Genomic DNA, 24,654 nt, shown 5'->3' on the forward strand with positions numbered 1-24,654 from the left:
GCATATCTATGGTCACAGAGCTTGTAAAATCAACTGTAGTTATCTAGTCCAAACGATGCAGTGTTTCACAGATTTGAACCAATACCTGCAATTACCCCTGAAGCAAATGGAAGGGCAGTTCAGTTCACAGCACATAGTAATGTGTCCACATCAGCTTTCACCATCATGCTGTCTGTCCAGTGCATGTTTCACTAGTTGAATTTGAGTGAGTTTTAAGGCTAGCCCCACGAAGATCACGTTGTAGTGAAAGAGACCTGACATAAAAAAAAAAAATTGACAACTATGAGGTCCACATCATAGGGAAGATGCTAAAACTTGTTACCTAAGAATAAATGAAAATAACACTATAAGCCATAGCTATTATCCAGGAATCCACCAGTAGTACCCCAGGATTCCAAGGAGCCATTCCATCAATACATGGAACAGTAAGAATCGTCAGCAGCTTCAGATTTCCCTTGCCAATCAATTCCACCTCTCTTTTCTAGACTGAGTCTCAGCCAAGTCATTCCCATCCCCTTTCTTAGCCAATCAGTGAGAAAACCAAGTATGCCATTGCCACCTTGGGGTACATTTAGACCCCAGACTATTTTGGGATTTTTAGTTAGCTTGATATCTTTTACTGTCCTTTATGTCTGCATTTAGCTAAGAGGTTTTATACACACTAAGGCTTTATGCTGCTGTTTGAAATCTGATGAAAAGGAGATTTAGATCTGAGCATTACTCTTCGACTGTTGGTGTTGCTGATCCAGACACCTCCCAATCATCGCTGCCTCATATACACACTGCACAAAGGCGGTGGTGGCAGAATGGAATCTCTTGAGACTCCATATCAGATAGCCGTTAGAGCGAATGATCAGCTACCGTCTGAAAACTAATCCACCTCTGCCGGATCTCACAGGTGTGTCAGAAGCATTTTATGACTATCTGCATTAAAATGTACTGATGGATCTCATCAATTCAACATGGGCACCTGACCTTTATTGATCCTTAGAGATCATGGACAGAGGATAGAAACACTGTCTCCATATGAAGACAGTGAAATCACATTTTATCACTTAAACAGACACCTGCTTACACCTGAAAAGTTAAGCCCTACTATCCAAAAGGATGTTTTTTTCAATATTCCTAACAAAGTGACTGTTTAGATCAATTTCTGGAGGAAACACTAAGTGGGATAAAATCAGTCCTAAGGTAGAGGTGGAAAAAGAAAAAAATAACTATTGAATCTTCTCTCCCATCTCTTTACCTGTGAAGGATTGTTCCCTTTTGACCCAAACACTTAGTAAAAGTTTGGGGTCATGTGGATGGCCCAGTTGGGAGTAGAAATTGGTGGTAGTCAGGTATTTCTTTGCAGTTTTATTTATTTATAAAGAATGTACAAAGTCCTATGTCTCTGAATGCAGAAGGACTCAAATAACATCTTTTGCTCACAGCACCAAGAGCACTCTTTTCAGCCTGCAACCCTAACCCAAAAATCTTTCCCTCAGCTTTCTTTCAGGGTCAGCCAACGTGCTTTCAGCTGTATCTTTCGCCTTCTTGTCTGTTCTGTTTGTTTGTGTTCTGCCTTGTCCCAAATCCTATCCCTACCCTGGACGGATTCACACACTCCTTTGGTCTTACATGGGATTCAAGCTTTTACAGTTATCTTAACTGATGGATGAGTTCACATCTATCAACCTCAATAACATTACAAGATTTTATTCAGCTCATTACCTCACTCTCCCATTTTCCTGTTGTCCCAGTGAGGCCTAAAACAACATCCAACAACCAAGACCAAGCAGAAAGAAAGGAAATCATTTAACAAATTAAAAATGATACAAGATTAACTATTTATATACAGTATGTACAATGTCTTTCTGTCACATCACCAAGCCAAAAGAATTGTATTCCCATTCAGATCTCCTTGGGTTTCCCTTCATTCGCCACCTGAGGATCACCTGTTGGAATTTGCTAGCTAAGGGAGACCCTGTCCATTTTGTCCCGATAGGGAATTCACCTCTATAACACTTTTTATTCCAGCTCAACTTCCACAGCTACATTCTCAGATTTGGGGGCAGCCAAGCTGAAATTCTGTCACCCAAACTGTAAGTACAAGCATCTGTGTTCAGTGTGAATGATATTTAAAAACATAGATGGGCAAGATAGGAGCAGTCACTATCTCCTTGTTCAACTGAAAATGCTAAATCGCACCATGTTGACCACTAAAATACTATACTTTTTTTTTTTTTACTATTTTCTGCATGTCAGAAACATTCAGCAAGTGAACAGGGGTCAGTTCTTGTTTCAGATCCCCAGGAACACTAGCAACCAAGATTCTCCTGAGTCTCCTAGGTCTCAAAAAAGGTTTTGACCTCTCCCCATCTTTCTCTTGATGAAAGGCTACCACCACATCTAGCTGTTATCATGGTTTTTGCCTGTGGGGGGCAGGACAATTAGTTCACTGCAAACTAATTGTGTACAAACCATTTGTCTGACCTGGGCTATATCTTGAAAGAGAAAAAACAAAATAATGAGAGTATCTCTAACTGTCCAGATCTAAACACAAATGGTGGGGCTGATTCTAAGCCTTCCAAGCTTTGCCCCTTCAGCTGGTGTCCCCAGTTTTCTGAAGTGGAGGAGATACTTGCAACAATCTATTTTGGCCTGCCTTAAATTATAATAAGCCTTTTTGTGGTCAATTTTCTCATAGTTCCAGCATTTAACTAAACTGTTTCCTTTATTTATTGCATTATTGCCAATTTCCCTTATTTTATAAATCCAATATATCATTTATACTAACTGTTCAATATGGTCATGACCCAGATCAGAATCACCTCTTTCATCATACATATTGGTTACAGAGCTGTACTTACAAGATTCATGGTGATCAACTTTCAATTTTTCCACTAGATGTGCTTCATCTTCTGGTGCACTGCTGCAAGAATAGATTCAAATTCTGTGGCAAATTCCACAGCCTCTCTGGGTGTCTTTCAACTCCTCTTGCTTATCTTGATCTGTACGTCCAATTCTTTAGAAACACCTATAAATGGTCCATTAGCCCTCTTTTCTGGAAGGCTTGATGGTATCTGGATATGCCAGGAATATAAGTCTCTGCAGCAACTCTGCTAGTTCAGGTGGGATTTCTTCTTTCCTTCTCTTCCTAAAACTTAGTGTCTGCCCTGGCCAGATTGGGTTGAAGGATATCTCCAAACCGCATGTCAAGAGCTTGTACCAGTTCTGGATAACTGTCTTCTCTGGGGATAACTTCAGACCTGGGCCATCCAAGATGGCTGCTAGTAACCCCCATTTCTGTTCATCTTCCCAGCCACTGATTTGAGCTTTAATGTTTAATTGAGCCAAATAAGCTTCGTACGGTGTTTTTCCCTTAAAGATAGTGGGTTTTGCATCACTGGAGACAGCCTGATCTTTCCCTTCTGGGCATGTGATGTTTAAAAATGGGGTGAGAAACTGTTGCAAATACGCAAGTCCGCTGACTGGCTCAATTACTCATCCATGTTACTGTCTTCAGTGTGATTTGTCTCCCTTTGATTTCCTTCTGGAGCTGATTTTTCAGCTCCTTAAGTCCTTGCTTCCACTTATCTCTGTTAGCAAGTTCCATGTGGGCAAAAGCTTGCCTGGTCTGCATTATTTTGTGGCAAAACTTCTTTGGTCTATGGCAGTCAGGTTGTTGGTCACCTCTTTGATCTTTCCTGTTGTTCCAGCCTGGGAGCTTTGCAGCTGGGCTTCCCAGCCTGTCTGGACACTTTGTAGTTGTTGCTACAACAGAGCTTTGATCTCTGCCTGCAAGACATCCCTCAGCCCTTTTCTAGGAATCATCTAGATGCAGCGTTCGGTGCTTTTGAGAAGCCACCCAGTCTTGTTTTAAATTCTTTTGAGATGTTTCCTGTTTTATGTGTTGTATCAATTCCTTCTGGTCATCTTTGTTTTCTGTAAGCATCACCATAATTTTGCTCTGTCTTGGTTCAACAGGCATATCAGTTCACAATCTCTCTCCTTAGAAACAGGATCTCACTATTGACTCCAATGCTGCCCCTTTTTACCTGAATGGCTAGTCAAGGATTGAGCCCTGTAAGTGTCCCAGCTGGGAGTAGAAATTGGTTAGATAGTCAGGTATCTCTTTGATGGAGTTTTTTGTTTATTTACAAAGACTATACAAAGTCCAGCATCTCTGAATGCAGAAAAAGTCAAATAGCAAAAACCAACTTTTTCTTTTAATCACATCTTCAAGAGCACTTTTTCAACAAGCATTCCTGACCCCAGATCCTTTCTGCAAGTTTATTCTAGCATGGGGCCCCCATGCTTCTAGATGCTCCTTTTGTGCTCTCTCTAGCTCTCTTATCTGTTCTCAGTGACTTTATTCAGTTCTCCCACTGTGAATGCATATCCCTACCCAAACCAAGTTCTTGTGCAGGTTTAATTTTAGGTGTGAACTCATCTGTCAGTTAACACAACAGTAAGCATGAGCCCCACCTATCAACCTCAATCTTAACAAGGTTTCACCCCCCCCCCCGCCCATTACAGTGCATTTTCTAGTGATTTTTCCAAAAGTTTCAGGGATGCAGTTTCTATAACTTCCCTTGAGAGATTAGGCTAATGCATCTTCCTGTCAGGAAGCTTGGATATTTCCCCCCTTCATATTTAAGACTCTTTTGTTGGTTTATTTTATCCTGTTACTTCTTGTTATATCTTCATGTAGTGTCCTAATGTGTTCTACACTGGATAGTTACTCTGTGACATTGTTGCATACACCCTTCAGATATCTGCAGACTATCATTTGTAGATACTTGTAATCACTTAGCCAAGTTTTACTGCACACTTTTTCAAAATATCTGTTGTTCTCTGAATTCTTTCCAGTTTATCAATAACTTTCTAATAATATGTTAGCCAGAAATGAACAAATTTTCTCAGTGTTGTCCCATCAGAACTATATAGCAGCACAATGTGTTTACATATGCGGCCAAAATTACTTTGGAATTTTCAGCAACTGTATTGCTCGGCAAATGCATATGTAATTTTTTGTGCAATAGTACTTCTTAGATTTCTCCCTCTTTTTGCATGTATGCTTTGAATTATTCTCCTTGAGTTGTCCTATTTTGCTTTGCAAGTTGAGTTTCAGTTTTTCCTTCTCATGTTTCTAATTACGTAGAATTTTTCTGTCCTCAGTCGCCTTCACAACTTTTCCAAATATAAACGGTTTCCATGGCTTCCTTCTAGATTTATAGGTTGCTAGTCTGGGACAGGAACCATCCTTGTGTGCTGATGCTTACATTAAGAATAATATTATATGTTAAACAGCGCTTACAGTCATTATGACCTCAGTAAGAATGCTACATTAATTCACCACCACCACCAAAAAAATTAACTGTATTCTTGGTCAGTAAATCTTTCTTCATTTAAACAATGGTAGTGGATGTTCTTATTTATTCTGTTTGTAGTTCTGTTGGGAATCCAGGGGTAGTTTTAGCTTTAATTCACACTTTGTTTCCCCAGGTTCAAATCTGAACCAACGTCCATTGTTTCAATATTTTGTCTTTGTTTGCTTGTTTATTTACAATGCTAATACACTGTACTGTCACTAATGTTGGGGGATTTCTACTCCAGGCCCCAATTTAAAATGATACATCATCATGCCGCTTAGCCTGTATACATAACAGTCCAAATTTGAATCTTAGATGTATGCTGAAAAACCTGTCCAGTTTCCACAAATCCATTAGTACACATGATCAAATGGCTGATATTCTCAGTGGTGTAGTTTGTGCCTCTTAGTTTATACCTGGGGGTGGGAGAAAGAGATCAACAGGCATACAGTAGTTTATCAAGTCTTAAAATACCTATTCACAAACCTGAAAATCTAGCATCTGACTTTTATACCTACTTCCAGTTAGAGTAGGTAGAACTGGCTAAACAAAAAAATGTTTGGTTATATTGCTCAATATATAATTTCACAGCAGACGCTATTTACTTGAACCCAGGCATACTTATACTCTAGCCTCTGGGAATGCCTTTGTAAGGTAAATGAAGTGATGAAAAGTCAGTGCTTGGATGCTCTGTGCCACTCAGGCAACAAGAAAATGTGTTTTCTAAAAGTGCATCATATAAACTGAGTCTGATGGAGGAATAAGTTAACTGTGCATAACTGGGAAATTTGTTTTTAGAACTAGGACATAAGTTCTTGTTTTATTATAATACATCCTTTCAAGCTGAGGTGCTCCTTAAGACACACATACAAGATCCTCAAACACAAAGTAAAGGAACAAAGAGAAAATATCTGTCTAATCTTGTCATATGCCCAGATTTTTAAAAGGCATTTAGGTTCCTAATGGGAAATCAGTGAGCTTTGGGCACCTACATGCTTTAGAAAAACATACGAGAGGCCTAAATACCTTTGAAAATTGGCCCGTGGTGGTTAGGATTGACAACTTTCTAATTGCAGAAAACTGAACACCCTTCTCCTGCCTCGCCCCTTTTCTGAGGCCCCACCCCCTTCTCAGTCCATCCCCCTTCCTCCCTCCCTCCCTCATTGTGCCCCACCCTTGCTCACTTGCTCATCTTCACTGGTCTGGGGCAGAGGTGTGGGTGTGGGAGGGGATAAGGGCTCCAGCTGAGGGGTGCGGGATAAGGGGTGGGGTTGGGGATAAGAGGTCTGAGTACATGAGGAGGCTCTGGGCTGGAGGGTAGGGCTGAGGTGTTTGGAGTATGGGAGGGGATTCTGATCTTAGGCAGGTGGTTGGGATGTGGGAGGGGGTACAGGCTCTGGGCTGAGGATGTGGGCTCTGGGGTGAGGTGAAAAATGAGGGGTTCAGAATGCAGGAAGGGGCTCAGGGCTAGAGCAGAGGGTTGGGGCACAGAAAGGGGTTTGAGGTGTGGGCACCAAGCGGCGTTTACCACAGGTGGCTCCAGGGAAGCAGCTGGAATGTCCCTCTGGTTTCTAGATGGAGGGGCAGCCCAGGGGCTCTGTGCATTGCCCTCTCCCAACCCCGGACAGGTGCCGCCCTCACAGCTACCATTGACCGTGGTTCTTGGCCAATGGGAGCTGCAGAGCCGGTGCTCTGGGCAGGGCAGTGTGCGGAGCCCACGTGGCCACCCCCAAGCCAGAAGGACATGCCAGCCACTTCCTGGGAGCCAAGCAGAGCCAGACAAGGAGACTCCCAGCTCCGCTGCACCGCCAACCAGACTTTTAATGACCCAGTCAGCAGTGCTCATTGGAAAACTAGGCTCCTGGCAACCCTAGGTGGTGGCTGCACCTAGAGAACCCCATCAGCATCGGGAAACCACTGTGCTTTGTTCTGAACAAACACATAGTAGGAGACAAGGAGGAATTTTAAGTGGATAATTTAATCTTGTTGCAATTTCTTTGATTTGCTTATTTGTGATAGGTTATTTGTGATAGGTTATTTGCTATCACAAAATAAAGAAGTAAAATACCTCAAGATGAAAACACCTTAAGCAAAACATTAAGAGTACAATCCATGTCTATTGGAAGTTTTTCCATAGACTTCAATAAGGGCAGAATCAGACCCTAAAACTCTAATCTGAATTCATAAAAGTTAAAAATCCTGAGTAACTATACGATATTTCAGGCACCCTCAGTAGGTCTCATTGACTTTCTTCACACATACCCTGCTGTAAATCAAGTGTAAGTCTACAAATTTACACCTATATCATCAGGGAGAGGAGAACCAAGCCCATTGTGTCAAAGATGCTCTATTTTTGTTACTTAAATGTGAACTTCTATCCTTTAGTGGATGAAAATCATTATTTTCCTCAATAAATTCACAAAGGGAAGATAAAATCCTTGTTTTGTGTTTAATTCTGAGCTGATCCTTTCTAAATGTCAGTGCTCTATATGAAGATCCTGGATTCATTAAAAATACTCCATTGAGATCAATGAAGCAGACTGCTAGATATTTTAGAAATGCTCTGTTGGTTTCCAGGTGACTAATGACCTCAGCTGTCAGCTTATCAGATTTCACTAGAACAGCATTTGAAATCCATGTTTTGTTTTGGTTTTGGTTTTTGGTTTTGTTTTTTTAAAGTCTTCCCTTAAAATAGCAATGGTCTAGGAAAAAAATAAAGTGTTCGAAATAAAAATAATAAATCTCTAGCCTGACACCAGGACCAAAATTGTACTTCTAAAGCTTGATTTTTATTTTTATTCTTTGCTTTTGTACATGTGAGCAACCAGTTATCTTGCTAAAAAAATTTTTATTTCCTTCTAAATTTAATCTAAAAATACTTTTACTCATAATGGGCAACCCTCAAAAGGTTCAATTTTGGTATTCATACAAATGCTTAGAACTTTATTCAACTCTGTTAGGACTGCAAAATCAGTCAAAAAAGTTTTACAAGAAAAGTCTTTCATTTCATATTCAGTACTTTTTTTCTATACTGACCCTGAACCTAAGAACAGCCTCTTTTGAGTTATGTCACCACTTCTGCTTTTCTTCCAGGCCAGAAGAAATGAACACAAATTAAAAATAATGAAGGAAATATTTAAACTGAGATTTATTTATTTCCTCGCTCTCCCTAAGCCGTGGAAAAAAGTTCAGCTACTATTCCAGTTTGAGGTTAGGGTTAGTACTTTAACCAAACCACCTGACGAAGTCTTCAGTTTTGTAGCTCATTGTCAGGATGACCCTTTGCAACAGCACATTGGCATCATACTGGAGCATTGGTTCAATAATGACACTGAATGAAAAGAGCCAGCTAGTGAATCATCAGCTTCCTCAACTGCAGTACCCTCTGAAAGCTTTGAGAGATCTCAAACTGAAGTATTTTCTTAGCCCACTCTGCTTATCATGTGAGAGCTGATAAGATCATAGCTTGATGTAATATAACTACAGGTCAAATATTTTGTTTAAGATAAATATAACCTGGGCCATCCTAAATATAAACATATTTTAAAACCGCAGCCCTATTTATATACAAAATAAGTTCAAAGCAGGCCACGCTTTGCACGTTTAAATGTTAAAAATAATTTAAAAGAAAACACTTTCCAAATGATTAATATTACATATGTTGGCTTTTAAAAATATAGATTTGTTTGAAAATTCTTGAGGCTGTAATTTATTTCCTTAAAAGAAAATCTCTTTTTCTGTTTATTTACAATGAAAACAAAATAACAGAAACATGCTTAAATTAATTAAACGTCAGTGATTATTTGTGAAGGCCCAGGTTGCTTATGGTGTAAGAGAAGACTTTCCAAAGTTGCTTAATGTTATGAGAAAAATAATACTATTTGAAGCTATTCTGTTGGGCGCATTTTACACATTGTTAACTGTAACTTACAAACCCAAAGTGTCTCTAGAAATGAGTCTAGAGTCTCTCTAGACAAGAAAACTTAAAGGGGACTCAGTCCTGCACTTGGAATAAAAATAGTCTAAGCATGCTTGGGGAAAAAAATGTTAACTTTTATTTCAATATTAGTCTTATGCAGAGTAATTTTTTTTGGTCAAAAAGCCACTGATAAAGCTCCACTATATGTTACATTTTTATTTAAATACCTTTGGAAGCCTTATCAATCTAGTAAGCCATTGTGAATTTTTGCCCAGAGCACAAGATGACACTACAAGTGAAATGAAGCAGTGATCCGGAATGGGCACCAGTCACCAGTGAAATTACACTGTCCCTCAGTGAATGGCATTTTGTCGTGGATGTGAGGAAAGTGAGATCCCAGGGAAAGTTCTCAGTTCCTTCACCTCCAGTTAGTAGGAAAACATGTGTGAGTCTTTTAAACTGACAGTGTAAATATCTTATTTACTGAAGCTACCACATGAGGCACATAAGAAGGAACATTGTGTTGCCTCTTGGGAAGAATAAGAGAAATCTGAATCTAATCTACTGAACTCAGCCTAACAGCTCAGTAGCATCAGAATGTTCAAGACGTATATTCTAATCATCAAGAATACAGTAAATCCTATTTACAGAAAATCCTATTTACAGAAAAAACATTAATTCATAAACGTCATCATACTTTGTTGTACAGATAAGATTTTGATTCTTGTGCTTGAAAGCATACTTAAAATTTTAACTGATACAATTGATTTGAGACAGTTATCTTTTGATTTAGACTTTCTGAACAGTCTCTTAGTCTCTAGGCTGATCCACAATTTGTAGCCATCTTGTGTTTTAGATTATTTTGTGTTTTATGTTAATCAGCTTTATCTTTCAATGTAAATCCACTGCACATTATTTTTCTTCAGTGCATTTGAATAAAGCGGACTTTTGAGAGTTTCATTTTATTTTTGGTAATAAGGAGTAATTATGAAAACTTATTTTTAATGAGTATCCTGTTGATATCAGTGGGGGGGGGCAATATTCTAGAGTGAAAATCTATTTATCAATTTAACTATGCAGTGTTATAAAAAAGTATTAATTTTGTGCTTAAATTCTGCTAAATCTAATGTTCAGTTGTTCTCAAAGGCCTATGAAGAATAGATGAGAACTGATAAAACAGGAAATAAAGCAGAACTGTGGGGGGAAAAGAATTCAGAAACAGGGAAACTGATTTATTTTCTTTTTATTTATTTATTTTATTTATTTATTTATTTATTTATTTATTGGAGGGGAGTCAATATTTTCTGTGTTTGCCAGGTTCTGTCTCCTTCCTTCTGCTCTCCAGTCAAAGATGCATACACAATAGATTGCAACTGACAATGCAGGAGCATACTGGAGTTTACTGGATCATAGTGAAGATCTTTTGTTGTATATTTCTGTACCCATTTATGTTCACAGTGGTTTTACTGTGGACAATGTTGTTATAACCAAAGTTAGTTTATGTTCCTTTGAAAATTGGCAAATAACCAGTGTGCCTCTTTAAGTGTTAACAGTGTATGAAACAAATATGAAAATGATATATCTATTTAGCATAGCTAATCAATATTCAGTGGGTAGCCTTCAGCTAATCTTTCTGTGGAATTAAAGTGAATTCAAAAGCGAGATTATCGTGTGTAAACAATGAAGGCTTAGATATCTTGCCTACTGGCCTGAGGTCTCTGCATAGATCCTGCAGAGTTTACCTTCTGTATCAGTAGTTAATTAAGGTGAAACATGAGGTAATTACGGCTAATCCCTGTGCTATCCTGCTGGCCTATTGCCTCTCAGGCCATCCCCCAAATCAAACCATTTTCACAGCTTGAAATGTGAAATGTTGCCATTCTTAGAACAAATTTTAAATATTGATGTATATGTTTATTACAGATATTGTTCCTAATCCTTTAGAGGTGCTACAATGAATGATATCCTACTGGCAAGGGAGAAAGGATGGCACCATGGGTGGTGATTGGTTTTTTTTGTTTGTTTTTTTCCCAGAAGTTGATAAAACTTTTTAGGAGGACATATCCTGTAATTGAGAAGGGATTAGGGGATTAAATTTGTTCTATGTACTTGTTCCCAATAGCTTGTGAGAAGCTTTTATTATTCTAATGTTTTAGATTTGGTGATGCAGGAGAGGGATGTACATGCTTGGAAGACAAGAGTTCTTATACAGATCTGACAATGTAATATAAACTAAGAAGTGTATAATAGCCCTTGGAAGAGCTACCATAAAACAACATCACAGGTGTTGTTCCTCAGTAACATTTTAGCCTTTATGAAGCATTAAATAGTCCTGCTGTGTTAAAACTGATCTCTTTGCTTAAGGATAAGTACTTCATTTGAGCGTTGAGTATTTTGGTGGTTCTGAAGAGGTTATTTTATTACAGAAGGAATGGTTTCAGCTGCTCATTAAGTTTCTCTATTCAGAAAGGTGTATCTTTCTTTTTATAGGTAACATAGCCCCTTTATTTAAAACCAATAATATTATAAACATTTATCCCAAAGATATTTTCAGTCTAGTTGGATGATGATGAATCACACATCTGACAAAACCACTTAGTTTTCCAATTAGCAGCCAATTAGTGGGGATGAAGTATGAAGTAGTAATATTTATTTCTCTTATATTTATGTAACCTGAATATAGATTGCCAATCCAGAAGTCTTGGGCTGCAATCTTTTTAAGTTTTGGAAGAGGAGAAACTTTGAGATTCAGATCTCTATATCAGAAGAGGCTTGGTTCCAAGTTGAATCCACAACAAAAGGGACTCATTTTCTGGCCCAGATTTGGATACAGCCAAAATTCAGCTCTCAAAAATTGAGTGCAGTTGTATTCCAACTCTTTTTCAAAACTGTGGCCTGATTTAGTTTTGAATCTGAATCCCAGCATTTCAGATATTGTCCTTCTTTGCTGAATATATGCAGCACTCTTCTAGTGAGAATGGATTATTCTCTTATTTATCCCTATTTTGCCAACATTCTTCTTTGCTAGTGACATCTGTCACTTTATGAAGAGTGCAAAGTCTTTTCTAAAATATACATCTCACAAGTAGTTGGTGCTCCAACTTTATTTGAATGATCTGCTTTGAAAAGTGTATTTTTACACCAGTTCTAGAAAGCAGAATAACCAACACCTCCAGTTGTGTTCATTTTCATATTATTAATTTGACTGCTGCTGTTTCTGAATCTCTGTATGTAGCTAGATAAAAGTAGTCTTAAATTTGTGGCCGCCCATTTCATTTCTTCATGTGTAATAGCTGAAATCTCTGTATTATTCTGTGTCATAATCATTGCATTGTGGAAGAATAGACAGTAAAATCACAGGTTTGAGTATAAAAGGGTCTCTTTCAGATTTATTATTTTTATTCATTTTATAGCCTTTTTACTTGATTTCAGCTTCTAAAACTGGAGAAGGGGCACATCCCGCTGCATAAATGCAAAGAGAATTTGCAGCATGACATTTAGAAGTGTATTGTATGAGGTTTGCTATTGATCCCCCTGGTGGGGATGAGTGCTCAGAGAGTAAATGGGCTGCTTTTATGAGGCTCCTTGTCATCCTGGATTTAGCTGTTTCATTTGCAGATTCCTGTAAATGTTTGCTTGATTCATGGCCAGTAATTTTCATTGGAGAAGGAATCGACATATCGTCAGCAAATGACTGGATGCCATTAATACTTTTAGGTGGCGTCAGAAAATGTTCGCACAATTCCATTGATTCATTCTGCTTCCCATTGCTGCTCCAAATGTTGTAGTGGTGTGTTGCTGTTGAGTAACTGTGACTGAAGTCACATTTAATTAGTAGGGTACAGTACTGTGTCAGAGCAAAAAACTTATTATACAAATGTATTGTATGTCATGGCACAAGTAGAAATTTGAGGAAAAGGAGTACGAACAATGTTAGCACTTTATAGTTCCACCACTGCTGGCAAAGGGAGGTCTTGGAAGTGCTGTCTTAGTTAAATATAAAATGGAGGTACTGATCATAAAGAATCCAAGAGCATACTTTTCACAGAAATAAGTGTTTTAGACTTGTAATCCTGGCCAGATTCAAAATCTGATCAAACATCTTGCCTACCTAATTTGCCCTTACAATTTCAATGTAAAGCAGTATTCTTCACTTCATATCCTAAATTGTTATGAAATGTTAAACAGTTAATGTGTTCCACCCCAGAGGTAACTGCACTGCTGTAGAGATTCATGTTTATACATTGATATAATAATAATAATAATTAATTAATATGTTCATTGAAAAAAATAGCAGCAATACACTGTTACTGCTGAGAAAGTAAGCAGTCCAATGTCTGGCCCTAAAGTAAGGTGACTACATACATACTTGGGTGCTTTACTTAGGTTTCTAAAAATAATGTTTAAGTTTGAAAATACTGGCCCAAGTAAATTGTCTCAGTTACTCATTTAGGCATGTACATTAGTGTGTGCATGTGTGGGTGGAAGTTATTTATTATTTTGAACTCACTGCTCATAGGTGGTTCAGCAGTTATTGGTTATCTTTTTCATGTTAGTAAGCTCTTCCATGGCAAGGACATCCCACATTTTATAATATCAGTTTTCTCAGGTGTTACAGTAATAAGTCTGATGGTGATCAATGGAAAGCTCAGAAGGAAATCCCCTTTTTTCTTTTTGGTGCTCAGTATCCACACAGAGCATAGCAATAGACATTAATTTGAACAGGAGAGCCTAGTAGAAGACTGCTTTGCATAGTTATTTGTTTCCAAAAAAGCTGAACTCCAGGCAATCCCACCAGACATTATATTTTAAGGGTGTCAACTGCTGAATTGTTGCCTTGGCACAGATCTCTTTCCCACATTATATAATCTCTGGGGTGTCAGATCGAACCTTTGTAATTGATGCTATAAGTTGACATGTTAGGTACCAAGAGGGATTTTAGGAGCTTGTGGCAATGAGTGTTAACATAATATAAATACCTAAAAATAAATACATGGGCATAGGTATATATGTGTGTGTGCTGCTGTATTTATGCTTGTATACATATATATTTAGATATAAAGTGCTCTGTGAACCTTTGAGATAAAAGGTAGTCTCTAATGTTGTCAGATATTCATGGAATGAAGACCGAAAACAGTGTCCATGAGAAAAAAAATATTAGTGTGGGACACTTTAAAGGAGTCACATTTTTATCATAAACAAAGTTGTTCATAAACTCAACTTCATTATTCAACACCTGATATAAATAACATGCAGTATTATAAGTAAGATCAGAGAGTGGCTGACTCAGGCACTTAATAATGGGATACAGAGCCTTTCACTTCTAGGTCATCAGTTTAAATCCAGTTCAGGACCAAAGTCATTAGCAGCTGAAAACTTAAGTTAATGAGATCAGTGTAGTTACTGGAAGACAACTTTGTACAATTTTTTTTCCTTTTTTCTTTCCCCTCCCCAAAACAGTGTTCCCCAACCCACTGCCCACTGACACATTTATGTGCGCCCACCTAGTGCCCAACTGGGGAGAGCTCCGGCCTGTCCAGGGCTTCAGGTTGTGGGTGCTGGTGTTCTCTGTCCCCGGTAGGTGCCGGGCCACAGCTTCTCTCCGACTTTGAGGCTGGAGAGAAGCAGCTGCCCTGCTCCTGCCAGGGACAGAGAACCCCAGGGCTGCAAGCTGCGGGCGCCAGTGTTCTCGGTCCCCAGTAGGTGTGGGGCCGCGGCTTAAGCCAGAGAGAAACCACGGCCCCGCCCTTGATTGGGAGAGAAAACTCCAGGGCTGCAGGCTTCATTCTATGTTAAAGTAAGAACAATAAATATACTTGGACCAGCAGTTCAACAATGTTTTACTTTTTTAAAATAAATAAGATGAAAACTGTTTATGATATTTATTTTGTAAAAACTCCTTAAGTTTTCTTACAGGTAGATTAAAAAAAAGGCAAATTCACATGGTAAGGTGAAAGAGTAATTGGCAAATAATTTAATTAATATCTTTTTACCAGTAGCGTAGCTAGCGGGGTTCAGTGGAAGCCGCCGCTTTCCCTCAGGGCGACAGGCGCAGAAGTGGCACATGCCAGCCAGCACTGCCAGCAGCATGGCCGGAGGAGCCGTGGGGCGGCAGTGGCAGGCTGGCATGGAAGTGGTGCCTGCCAGCTGGCTCTGGCAGCAGCACGGCTGGAGGAGCCATGCGAGGGTGGCAGACGCAGCCGGAGGAGCGAGGGGGCTGGCTCCTTGGCTCAGGGCTCGGCGGCCAAGTGCTCCCCGTCCCCCCTACCCCTTGCTAATGTGGCAGGCGCGGGGGAGGCAAAAGGGCCCCTGTACCTTTTAGGCCGCCTGGTTGGCGAGCCCCGCATGGAGCACGCCCAATGCTGGGAGCAAGCCGGGGACAGGCGGCAGTGCAGGATGGAAGGTGAGCGGGGGGGGGGGAGTCCGCTCGGGGGGGGTAGCCAGAGGGGAGCCAAGGGGGGGGCCTTTTTATGTTTGCTCCCTCTACACTGAAAACCTGGCTACGCCACTGCTTTTTACATGTAAAATTACCCTTTTTATCTTATGGATTCATATATTATGTAATATTAAATATGATTATTTTTGTACTATTTAATGTACGAATACAAAATAAGCTTTAAAAAATTGTTGGCACCCGGCACACTCTTCTGAAAACATGAATGTGCTACTGGCCACAGAAAGGTTGGGAACCAATGCCCTAAAAGCACCAACATGACCAGCACTCTTGTGATAACCTCAGCAGAAGTCACAGTTTGAATAGGTAGGGAAACAGCTATCCTATCATCCCTGGAGGTGGTCCCTCTAATTCAGAGTGGGTTGTTTATGGAAGCTTGCACTGTTTGCACTGCTGCTGTGTGTGATTTTTGCCTAAATAGAGTCGATCTGGCGCTTTTCACAAACACAAAATGCTTTTTTTATTTTAAAATCCCTCTTCAAGTGAGGACACAGAGTAACACAGAACAGAAGTAAATGTGGGGCATCTCTGGTAATGAGGGTAGATCAGGGCATAATTAGTATTATATTAATTTTGGTATAAATATATCCAGCTCTTCTGTGCATTGAGGTATTCCCCCTATACAACCAATGTTACTGTGAAGTTATCTCTTAATTAGTCAGAAATTTGCTGCATGTTGTCTGTAATATTTAACACTCCCCGCCACCTCTCTCTCTCTCCCCCTACCATCTCTCAACAAAACAACCTCTTCCCTCCCCACCGCAAAAAAAAAGAAATAAAGATGAGCATCTGGAAGTGAAAAAGAGGATTATTCATTGTTAGCAATTGTTATACAGAGTAGGGCTAATCTGCAACTCCTTCATATGTTGCAAAATCCTAATGTCTTCAACTGCAGCTTTGAGAAACCAATCAATAGCAATGGAACCTTATAAATAAAAGTCACAATTGATTAATAAGCAAATGATATATAACTCAAGTCTATATATTTCTATAATAACATGAAAATATGCCATAGTTTACAATAAGAGTAAGAATATTGCACTTCTTTAGCACCTTCTATCCAAAGAGCTCAAAAGTACTTTATAAACATTAATGAATGTTCCTGAGAGGAATGTAAATAGTATAATCTCTTCCCCACACGTGAGAAAATTGAAGAACAAAAGGATTAACAAATCCGTGATTTTCAAAACTGCAGAGCATTCACAGCTCTCACTGTAGTTAATAGGATCTATGGGAGCTCAGAATTTTTGACCTTCAGGCAACTAGTGACCTGCCCAAGGTCATATATCAAGTCAGTGACAGAGCTGGAAATAGATCCCACATCCCCAGGTACCTAGCTCTGTGCTCTAATCACTGTGTGAAGCTACTTCTTGATTTATCCTCCCAACCCAATCAGACAACTTTGTTCCAGGGATCCTGTCCAACAATGGAGCTGCCATATAGATGTAAAAGCAGTTGTCCACATTCAAACTTTATATCCAAACTTTTAACCCCTTTGTCTATGACAAGTCAAATCAAAACACTCAGTTCAAAAACCCATCAATTCTGGGGGAAAATTTAGATCTTGATCTGAATGTTGGAGATCAGGCCCCTTTCTCGTTATCATCATCTTTGGTGAGCTATGTGAGACTGGAAACTTTTACATTTTCCCCCTCATATTTCCCCAGATCCCTCACCTCTCAAAAACCAAATTAGAATATTTGTTTCACATCAACGGTGAAAATGAGTGTCACTGAGTGTGTAGGGAAGTAACTTGAAAAGCTGCAGTTGCATAATCTAGTATGCAGGCTTTGACTGTGTCGATAGGAAACGAGGTATGGACGGTGAGACCATTCTCCTCCTTATAGAGCCAGTTGTATTGTTTTCTTCTCATTCGCCTTGCCAGTAAACTAAATAAAACTATTAATTGTGAGAGTGAAGCAAATCCCCTTTCTGTTCATTTATTCTACAAAAGGTGTATCTACAATATTTAGGGTCATAAATTGACCTCTGATTATGACAGAGCTACTAATATCTCATGAAACAAAAAAGAGAAAAGAGCCATAAGTGATTCTATTCTGTTATTATTGATATGGGAATCATATGTTTATTTTCTCAGTAATTAATGTTGCCCTTGCTGTTGTCTACCATATCTGACACTCACAATTTCTTCAAAGCATGTGTTCATTGGTTACTGTGAAAAAGAAAGCCAGGCCTGTGCAGACACACACACAGTTATCATATTGTTTATTATGGAGGAAACACATCTGTTGATTTTTCAGATAAAGACTAGAAATCTTAGTTTTGCAATATAACTGTAATAGTGCTGCTTAAAAAAGGTAATTTGAGTGACTGAGAATACATTGTATTGAATACAGACATGCATCTGAGGAAGCGGGTATTCACCCACGAAAGTTCATGCTCCAAAACGTCTGTTAGTCTAGAAGGTGCCACAGGATTCTTTGCTGAGAATACATTGATATCACATGAGTAAGAAGGTAAAATATAACTGAACTGATAAAACAATCTCTTTAGTTTAAATGTTAAAGATTAGTCTTCTCTTTACAATAAACTTGGTCAACTCAGTTTTAATTAATTAAAAAGAAAAACTAAGGGTTTATAGAATTAGGGGTCAAATTTTCACTTGATGGAAACTGTGTAGCTTTGTGAACTTAAGTGAATCTAACCTGATTTACACCACCTGAAGATTTGCCATTTGATGTGTTTAAAATTTGGGTTTACTATCTGAGAACTGTGGAACAGCTTGGTTATATGACACGTAAATGGTTTAAGTTTGTAGAGGTAGGTTTTAACAAATCCATCAGTAGAAACATGTTGAAAGGTAGGGCAGGAACTGTCCATCTGTGGAAGAAAGTTTCATATTCACAGTGTCATTGCCCAGGTAAATTAAGACTACTCTTGAATGCTGGACAAGAATTTGGTCCTGAGTTGATTCTATACGAACAAGTACAGTATAAGTGGAGTGAATGAGCTCCATTGCTACCACAAAAATATGAGAGTAATGCTGCAACACTCGATCCCCACCTATTCTAGAAATTCACCTATTGTTAGCAGCAGTTTTCACCCTGAATAAGTGCTGAAAATAGGTTAATCGAAGGGGTAGACAATACCATTCTTAATCTCATTACAGGAAGCTCTTGACTAAGATTTTTCTATGTCTCACCTACACAAGCACCAATTTTTAGCACTAATTCAGATTATTCCTTGCAGAAATGGAACCACAGCATTGGGGCAGGAGTCATCTTGGAATGGGACACTGAAGTCACTTTAGAGTGACCAGGACCTTTTTAGAACAAGGACTAGGAATTGGCCCCAAACCATTGGTAGATCCCTTTAGAGGTGAGATTTGGACCTGCTCAAAGCTGTTGGATCTGTATTTGGAGTATGGGTCTGGAAGGAGTGAAAAGTTACTGTGGCTCCCATTGAAGCACTGGGCTCAGATTAGCCTAAATCTATTGAGAGCCCCTTTGGAGAATGGACTTGGATTATACTAAAGCTTCAGTTCAGTTATCCACAATTGTTCCACCCTGCTCTGCTTGTACCTTTTTCAGTACCTCCTATGGGCTGTTTAATGAAACCCCATTGCTCGACCTTGTGAAAGATGTTGCATAGAATCCTCCCAGTTGGAGGGAAATGTTCCTTGTTGTCAGTTGGCTGCATAGGAGAGAAAAGAGGCTGCTCTAGGATGAAGCTGTGGATGTTGCCTGCAGCTAAGTGCCTGTTGGTACCCACTAGCAAGAAGAAAAACAGACAAAAAAGCACAGCAGGTTTTTGGATCCATAAAACATCATCTTCCTAACTGTCAGGCTTGCAGTTTCTGCACCTGGTACTCTGTGGACTCATTTCACCTGAATCATCCAGTCTGCTTAGTATTGTTTGCAGAATGTTCTAATTAACTAAAAAAAAAAGTACTGCATAAAAATGTAAGAATTCAATAACTGTAATCTGTAGGAAAGGCCATTAACTATCTGGTTCCCCTTGCTGTTAGTTTAGTGACATTAGGAGTCTGGATTCCTGGTTTTATCTATTTTTTTATTGTTTCTTTGAAGTCTACATTTGCTGGGCAGCCAACAATACAGCTTAGCACAAATTAATGGTTTTGAAACCTTTTAGTTAAACTAACTACAGAAATCAAGCCAAAAGAATACAGGACTCCTTTTGTTCCTCTTAAGAATCTCCTCATGGCTTAGAACAGGCAATTCATTTTTTCTCAGGTCTCCAGAAGTTGTGTGACCTAATTCTTCCGGTGACTAAATGTTAAAAACACTGACATAATTATCTCACTGTAATGCAATGTGTAATATTGAGTGACATTTTGGTCGGCTTTGGGCATTATAATCACAGTCTCATTTATTATTATTATTATTAATTTTCTTAATTTATTTTATTAATTAATTCATTATCGCTTGGTAATACTCTTAGCTGTTTCAGTTGCAATGATATGTTTTTGTTTGTTTTAGATAGGATTTTAAGGGATATTTTCTCCTGCCAAGGTAGGCTTGCAGGGTCCTATTATCTTGGAATATTTCCAGTGTCACTGAGCTGTCTGTTTGGATGCTCTTATTTGTCTGTTCTGTGACTTAAATTTTTTTAACTTTCGCAATCTTTCCATTTCTCTAATCATTCACATTGCCTGTCTCTGAATTTCCTTTAATCTGCTATATTATGTTTGAGATTAGGTGACCAGAACTGAACATAGCATTGAAGGTCACAGAGTACCATTGATTTGTATAATGGTATTATCCTATTTTCAACATTCTTCATTTCTTTCTGTAAGCATCCTAGCATTTTGTTTGCATTTTTTGATCTGTGTTTAACATTTAAAAGAGGTTTTTATCGAGAGAAGTACATAGTGTTTCCCAGGTCTTGTCCTAATGGTTACCTTTAATTTCTTACCAAATAATTTGAGTAATTCATTCATCTTACTTTTTCCAGGGTGCATTACCTTACGTTTGTCAACAAATAACATCATGTATCATTTATGTCCCATTCACCTAACTTTGGTGGATCCCCACAATTTTCTCTGGAGGCCAGCAAATAGAAAGGGGATGGAAAAGATTCCACATTTGAGTTAAAGGAAACATTTATGTGCCAGACTTTTTATTTTGCTTTTTATTTCTTTTAAATGGCAGCTGTTTGAACCTGGTCAGAAGTTTCAAATGTTGGAAGTTGTGAGCAGAATGCAGGCAAAATGGTCACAGATGCTTGCAAGTATGCAAGTAATTATGGCTGATATTTACTATAAAATAGATAAGCATTGGCAATATTGACAAAACAGTAGAGAACGAGAAGAAGACATGGGTTCTTCCCTCAAACACTTTACAATCTATGGAGTTAATTGGTCATGCGTCTCTGCAGTTTCGTTGGATGGGATGGCAAAGAGTTCCCCTTGTTTTCTTAAGTAACTGTATTTCACGACTGCAGTCTTTAGATTAGCTGGATTGAATGGAATCCTTTCCCCATGCCTCCCCTGGTGCACCAGACACCCAAAAAGACACAATAAGAGATGGGGAGGAGCCAGGGCCACAGCACCACTTCCCCTAAACACCAGCCAGAAGAGCAGGCTGGGTGCATTACTGGTAGCATTCTGCACAGCATGAAGGGGTTAAGCAGCAGAAGCAGCACTTTCATGTGTGCTGGAGTTGTCCTGGCATCAGACAGTGTTCCTCCCAGAGCTCCTAGTGCAGTGATGCAGATCTATACATTGCCCCATGTGGGACACTTCCTTAAAGGCACAGTTGATGCTTATGTAAGCAAACAAAACAATGATACAGATAGCGGAGTGTGTGATTAGTCTCAAAAGGAAGTGGGGGCCTAGAGAACTTTTGCTGTTTATTTTTGCTAAATATTATATTTCATTGTTGAATAGAGTCGAGTTGGCATGCTTCATGGGAGAAGTGTGCTATAAAAGTTTATATATGTAAAGAATAAACTGGCATTTGCAATTCAGATTGACTCTCTTTCTCTATGGCTAGCAGCTTTGGAACTTGTTGCAGTTCCAGTTCTGGATGCTGACAAATTAAGCTGAATGTTGATTAGGCACTGGGAGAGATGGAGATGTGGGCTAATATTTGAAATAAACAATCTAATATTCACAGCTAGAGCAGCATAATTTCCAGATTTAAAAAGAAATGCAAGAACTGTCACGCTGTGCTGTCTGTCTTTCTTTAAATCTAGGACATCATACATACATACATACACACATCATTTTCACTGACGAGAATTTAAAATGAGCTTCTTCCAAAAGTGTCAGTTATGTGACTTCTTGAGTTTTCTGACAACATGAAAAGCAGCAATCTGAGTAGGATTAAATGAAACCAAAGGGAATACTTGCATGTGGTATGTTTAAAGACTGGATTTCATGTATGTCATTTCCAAATTGTAATTTAATAAAATAAAAATCAACTTTTGGCAACCTGTGATGGATTACAGTTTTTAACAGTTAGATGTAAGTGGATGCTAAAGATGAAAAGGAAATTTTGTAGGTCAGAATATCATGGTGTGCAAAGTGTAGGGGAAGAGGGAAGTACTTGAAGGGAAAGTTGCAAGAAATGAATTTCAATTTATCTTTTGAGGTCCAAGTGGATATGTTTTCATGCCCAGATGCATAGAGTTTTAGAGTCTTATCTCTTTTTCCTACTGAAAGATTAGAAAGAAAATCAATGAGGTCATTTCCAGTGATGCATGGAACTTTCAAAGCATAACACTGAATGGTAAAAGCAGGTTGTCTATATTTGATCTATTGTTGTAGCATGCACGCTATCTCCAGCCAAAAAAAGAGAAGGAAGAACAGCTTTGAAAAATGTGTCACCTTCTTGACTAATGCTATGAAAAATAAGTATTTGTAAAACCCACATGTTTTTAATCCTGCTATAGGGAGGCTTTTAAAATTAATTATTTCCCTAACGAATGGCAATGTGTACAAATATAGAAAAGAGAATATTAAACTTAGAGAACGCCAGAGGGACTCACAACATCACCACTGTGTGTACAATTTCCAGATTTTTTTCTGAATTAAGTACAGTAACTCCCCACTTAACGTCCTCTCACTTAACATTGTTTCGATCTTACGTCCTTGCTCAATTACAGAACATGCTCCATTTAAAGTTGTGCAATGCTTCACTATAATGTTGTTTGGCTGCCTGCTTTGTTCACAGCTGGCAGCCCCACATCAGCTTCCCTAAGCCCCACCCCCAACGCTTCACACATGCCGGCAGACCCAGAGGATCAGCGCCTTCCTCCCCCGCCTCCTGCCTATGGCAACCAGCTGGCTTGCGGTGTTTGGGAGGGAGGAGGGAGGACTCAGTATGCAGGCTCCCCCTCCCTCCCCTGCTTCCCGAACACCGCAAGCCAGCTGATTGTCACAGGCAGGAGGGAGGGGGGAGCCTGCGCACCGAGTCCTTGCTCCTCCTCCCTCCCTCCTGCCCCCAAATGTCGCAAGCCAGCTGATTTCCACGGGCAGGAGAAGAGGGGAGGAGTGAGGACGCGGCACACCTCCCTCCTCACTCCCATGCCTCCTGCTTGCGGCAATCAGCTGACTTGCAGTGTACAGGAGGCAAGGGAGTGATGGGGAGACTGCGCACCCTTTCCTTGCACCTCGCCCCCCACCCCTCCTGCCTCCTGAACACTGCAAGCCAGCTGATTGCCATGGGCAGGAGGCAGGGGTGAGAGGGGGAAGGAGAGAGGACGCGGCATGTGGAGTAAAGGAGGAGGAGGGGGGGGAAGAAGAAGCGGGTTAAGGGTGCGAGTTTGGAGAAAAGGGTGGCATGGGCAGGCCAAGGGTTGAACCCCCCACTCCTGGTGCTTGCAGAGTAGGGGAAGCTGCCACCTCTGCTGTGCAATGTGCTTCTCCTAGCCTACAGCACCTTCAGTCTCCTTGCCTGCCTCATTGTCTCCAGTGGGCTGTGTCTGTGTGGGGTAAGGTGGGATCACCTCCCAACTATAGTAATGTATTGTACTCTATGGCAAAAAAAAAAATCCCAGGAACCTAATGCCCCCCATTTACATTCATTCTGATGGAGAAATTGGATTCACTTAACATCATTTCACTTAAAATCACATTTTTCAGGAATATAACTATAACATTAAGTGAGGAGTTACTGTACTTGCACTAAAATATTCCCCTTCATCAGTTGTGCTGATCTTGTTTTTGTCAGGGCCTCATTTTTATGGCCTAAGCCTGCAGTTTACTCAGGCAAAAGACTTTGAAATCACTGGCCATTTTGCCTGAGTAAAGCTTAAACCTGTGTGCTCTCCCCCTCCACAGAGTCTTGTAGAGGGGAACAATGCAATGTCAACATTTTGCATCTCCATTGGTGTTTGGAGTTTAATCATTCTTCTATCCCATAGTTCATGGGACCAGTAAGAGTTAGTAGGGTGTGGGGCTCCAAAAGGTTCTGGAGCATCAAGAGTGTGCAGCACCAACCCCACCCTACACCATGGTACTATTCCGATCCAGCTGTGTGAGGAGAAGCTTTGTGCTCTTCTGTGGGTATTAGCACAGTGGTACCAATAGCCATGCTGCCATTGATTGCCAACTTTTGGATGTCTGTGACTCTTTAGAGTGGAATCAGATAGGGACAGATTCTCTTATCCTTGCTCATATTGAGTAATATCTTACACCACAAAGAGTCCCACTGAAGTCAGTGGGAACTACTCAGTGTGAGTAAGAGTAGTGGAATCTGGACCACATTGTGCTAAGGAATGAATGCTGCCTGAAGCAAAGGGAAGCTGCACAGGGGGATGACCATGTGTGCAGTTTTTTGGGGGGGGAATTACCCCCCAAACAGAGGCAAGACATGGGGAAGGCACATGGGGTTATGTGCGCTGGTCTTTCCCTCCATTCCTGCAAGTGCAGAGCTGCCCAGCTTGGAGGCTGTGTCTAGGGCTCCACTGACTCTGCAGCTGCATGCAGACTCCTTGGT

The 24,654-nt window shown here is 39.8% G+C and overlaps 1 protein-coding gene across 16 annotated transcripts in view; it reads left to right on the forward strand.

The window, feature by feature from the left end:
* Positions 1 to 24,654, forward strand: part of ROBO2 (roundabout guidance receptor 2) — a 1,574,925-nt gene that overhangs the window by 1,299,695 nt on the left and 250,576 nt on the right. The gene's annotated exons all lie outside the window — the stretch shown is intronic.

Source organism: Gopherus evgoodei, chromosome 1, assembly GCF_007399415.2.
Source record: "Gopherus evgoodei ecotype Sinaloan lineage chromosome 1, rGopEvg1_v1.p, whole genome shotgun sequence".
NCBI classification, from domain to species: domain Eukaryota; kingdom Metazoa; phylum Chordata; order Testudines; family Testudinidae; genus Gopherus; species Gopherus evgoodei.